Source organism: Anneissia japonica, unplaced genomic scaffold, assembly GCF_011630105.1.
Source record: "Anneissia japonica isolate Jap-2015-1 unplaced genomic scaffold, ASM1163010v1 scaffold3945_len365852_cov175, whole genome shotgun sequence".
In the NCBI taxonomy this organism is placed as follows: domain Eukaryota; kingdom Metazoa; phylum Echinodermata; class Crinoidea; order Comatulida; family Comatulidae; genus Anneissia; species Anneissia japonica.
Window position 1 is genome coordinate 5,406 of NW_022684590.1, and position 4,820 is coordinate 10,225.

Sequence of the window (4,820 nt, forward strand, 5' to 3'; positions counted from 1 at the left end):
ATGTAGGCTATGTATTTAATATTTCTAACAAATTCACAAGCATTATCTGATCCTGACTGCAGCCATTCTTTAAGACAAGTCTATCGTGAAATCTATAAAATGAATCAATGCTAAATTTCAAACTTCTGTTGTTGCCTGGCAACTACTCGTACTCACTCAACAGCATTGTTTTGTTTGAGTGGACAGTACTGTCACCAAAATATAATTATCGATTTTTCTCATCTTGTCGTGTAGTGGTCAAAAGCCTGCCAGTACTCCTCGTCAGAGTGGAGGATGTTCAGCTGGGAGCAGCTACTTCTTATGACAAAAATATAAAGCACATTCGATACTTATTGAATGGTGTTTCTTATTTATGGGATTAACCATTAAACAATACCAACAATTAATTTCTATATTAGTTTTATATACTTAAGCTAAATAAAATATTATTATCGCACCCTCCCCCCCCACACTACCCTGAATTACGATACTTACAACTGTCAGGGCCAAATAAAAGTGAATTACAATAATCAAGTTTCGTGGAAATAGGCCTTACTCAAATCTCATACCTATTTATGTATAATTTTTAGTAGTTCTAGGGTTTTAGGCCTTACTTAATTATCTAAAACCCCTAACTAAAATATAAAAATATCCACAGGATGTAAGTCAAGTTCAAATAACACTTTTAGTACTCGTACAGCTCAATCAAATATTACATTTGTCATTTTAATCGGCCCATTAGTTATTAGCATGATAACATCAGCCCTTCATGGAGTCTGGTGTGACCAGCGATGCGAATCAACTTATGCTAGGACTGATGGGAAATTATGCTAAAAACCGAAAGGTCCACTGATTAATCTCATTATGTATTTATACTATCTTAAATTATGCTAAATTTTGAAACTTCAATAAGAGCCTCCCCCTTCCTGCCTAAATTGAAACACTATTCTTAATACTATTCTGGCCAGTGATGCCGCCAGGATCGACGGCATATATAGGGAAGAGTGTGGGGGAGGGAATCCCCTAAATACTTTTCCCCTCGCCCCACCATGGTTGGGGCTGAGGTAATAAGATTTAAGGGTACGGTATGTCACCTATAGAAGGCTGGAAATGGCACTCTCAGACTTAAAATTTGAATGTCATTTTTCCCCAATTTTTTACAATTCTGAAAAATTTAGAGGATTCTGATCAGGGAGTTGTTCTAAATAACAACTCCCTGTTCTGATGATCCGATGATTGATGACATGGTGGTGGTACCAGTGTATCAGTATTTTATTTGTCACCGAAACTGATCGTTTGTGTAGAATCGATTGAAAGTAGACAATGGCAAAAAATATCGGGTGACTATTTAACTATAATCAACTAATATTTTGCACACACAAGTATATGCATAAATCGTATTTTGCGTCCGTGAATTTCATTAGCGTGAATACGGTAGGTAACATACTTAATTATGAATACCGGTATAATGTATTGATCTAAGTTCAAATGAAACATTATCAAACAATCATTCAATTATTCGTTGTTAGAGACAGATCCAGGGAGCACGGGGGAATAGAAATAGGGAGAAGAAAAGAAAGTGCAGAAAGAAGAGAGCGTGTTATCGTAGGCCTACTCTGGTTTCAAGCATTTTCAAACAAAAACTCAACACCACCCTCGCTCTATTGACACTACGAAAGTTAGAGACGGACAGGAATTGATTTTCTGGATCACTTTTTGTTTGGGTTGTCTATAGGCTTGAAAATAATAATATAAAGACGGTTAGGTAACCAAATTGATTGATTGTTTTAATAAAGTATCTCTGAAACATAACCCAATCTGAATAATCACAATCTCAAATCGATTTATTCAATCCAACAAAATTTTACAATATAAAAGAAAATTGAAATTGAAGGATTTGGGAGACTCTCAAAGACCAGAAGTCGCAAGCATGAGAGCCACCCAGTAAATTAAACAATTAATATTAATATTTATTATTATTATTGTTCTTATATTGAAATTGATGCCGATACCAGGAGTCCCACACAGGGAGATAGGGCCTCTTAAGCCACATCAATATCAATGAACCGAAAGAGTGTTAGACAATCAAGAGAGTGGGGAGGGGCCACACGGATCGAATCACCATTCATGAGATAATCCATAATTGATGATGAAATTTGCTGATCTGTTTGTTGTACGAGTGAATGCTCATCCCCATCAATCGATCCGAGAGACATCGCTTCCCCGTAAGGGACCCCTGGTAGCATGCAACCAACGGCTCGTTTTTGAATTTTCTCAAGGGTAGGCCTATTTGTTGGCAATACCAGTGTACCAAATAGGGCATGCATACTCAATAAAAGATCTAATAACTGTACAATAGAAATATTTTAGAGATTGAGGGTCCAGGCCAGCTATGCTGAGTTTCTTTAAGAAATAAATCCTCATAATCCACTTTTTAACAGTACAGTATAATCAATGTGGCCTTGCCAAGACAAATGTGGTAAACCAGGAACTGTTCACCTGATGCGGCAGGGGGTAATTTTAGTACAGAATTTGTCACGGTGTAGCAGACCAATTGATTGTTTTATTACCTCCGCCAGCGAAGTTGAGGTTATGTTTTTGCATGGAGGTATTATAGTGAACAATACCTCCATGGTTTTTGCCTGTTTATTTATTTAGTTATTGTCTGTCGGCATATTTGTTGTGAACAGCCTACAGCCCATAGTTTTTTGGCCACAATGTTCCGTTATCTGATTAAATGTTGAAGGGTCAGCGTCGAAGGTCAAGGTCACAATCAACGAAAAACTATTATTTTTTATTATTTGTCTACAGCCCATAATTGTAATCACAAACTTGGTCACAATTGTTCCATGACCAAAGATCTCAAAGTATTTGAATGTTGAAGGTAAGGGTTAATGGACAAAATAAAAATAAAACAAAAAAAAACACGATTTTTTGAAACAATTTTTATCAGAAATTTGTCGAACTTGGCCACAAGGGAGGGGGGTGGGGGAACGAAATGCAAAATAAAAAAGCCTTGCGCCTAGGGCCCTGGTGGTCTATAGCCTTTTATAATTCGTATCTAATTGATTTTAAGGAATGCAATCGACATTTATTTCCACACTACATTTTTTTTAAAAGCCGCCGTGGCGGATCCAGAGATTTGAAATAGAGGAGAGTGTAGACCACCTCAGCCCCACCATGGTTGGGGCTGAGGTAAGAAGATTTATGATATGGCACCTCGGGTTGGCCGCAAATGGCGCGCTCTGACTAAATTTGAATATTTTCCTTTTAAATTTTAAAAAAATATGGGTTGGCCAACTGGGCCCCCTTAATCTGCCACTGAAATACTCATCATTAAAAGTTTTTTCAAATTATCCTGGTAATCATAATTATGCCCGCTTATATTCGTGCAAACTAACATTCATAAAAATAATGACTAACATTCATAAAAATAATGATTACCGTAGCTTGTGACGTATTCTCTTGAGAAACAAATAAGATAAACTTAAAACAGTCACTAATTAGTCTCTTTGCATGTACAGTACTTTTAAAATCAATCGAGAGGTTTTTTTCCTTTTCTTCTTTTTGAATATCACTTTTGTGCAAGTAGTATTGCGACTACACCATTGTGAGTGGAAATACCGTCTAATTTACGGCCAAACTTGAATCCGCCACTGATTATTAGGGCCTATGACATCATTACGAGATTTCGTCAACGTAACACTGAAGTTCGTAAACTTGTGTTATCACGAAAATAAATCGAAATAGATAGACCTGTCTGTGTCAAATGCTGTATAATTAATTATTGTTTAATAACGGATATGCCTATATAATATTCAATTGACTAACCATATGTTTTTTGGAAATTAGGAAAACAGTAATCTATGTATGCAGATAATATTAAACACACAGTATACTGTAAAAATTTTGGCATAATAGGTTAACAGTTAACACACTTCCAATTTTAACAACGTACAGTACATTGTTTTCACAATAAATTTAGCCTCTGATAACCGTTGCACCCATAAAATCGATGTAGTTACTGAGATGGTAACGAAATGTACAAGCAATTGCGTTTTAGTCTATTTTTAATCTATCCCACTAATATCAGCTATTGCATCAAGTATATAAGAATATAAAACAACAGTGGATAATTCAGTTTAAATAGAAATCCTGAAGAACTCCGATAGAGTTCTATAGTGTTCTTAGAACCTCTAAAGAAATTTTGTAGAAAAAAAAAATTCTAAGAAAAATTTATATAATATTGTAGGCCATAGGCCTAATGTGTGTGAAGTACTGACTTTGTTAATATCGAATGGGTGAAATTGCGCACAAACTTCAAACTCTTGGCCAAACATACAATGCCAGAGGAAATGATAACACGTTTTAGTCACCAAAAAGGATTTTCCACGGACGCACAGAGTAGGCCTTCTTATAGTATGACCCAAAGCGAACGAGTTTCTGGTCTCGAAAATCCAGACACTTCGTTAAGGCCTATACAGTACAAATATTTCATTGAAAAAGCTTTAAAATGAAGGACTTTTAAATGAAGTTTATGTATATAGGCAATAATAATATTTTGCGAATCTTGGGTTTTTAAAAGCAATCTTCGGATTTTTTAGACCCAATCTTGGGAATTCCGATTTTCCCTAGTGATCACGCTGCATTTAGAGACAGAATTGTACCCCGACGACATCAAACTAGTGTAAGCCTAGGCTTAAGTACAATAGGGAGTACTACTAGGCCTAGGCTTTTGTTGTAAAAGTTGAATTGCATGTAGTAGGATGCGCCATAGGCCTATATTTAAAAAAATACATTTTGTTAATTATTATTGGTTGGCCTGGGACCTAGGCAGGCAG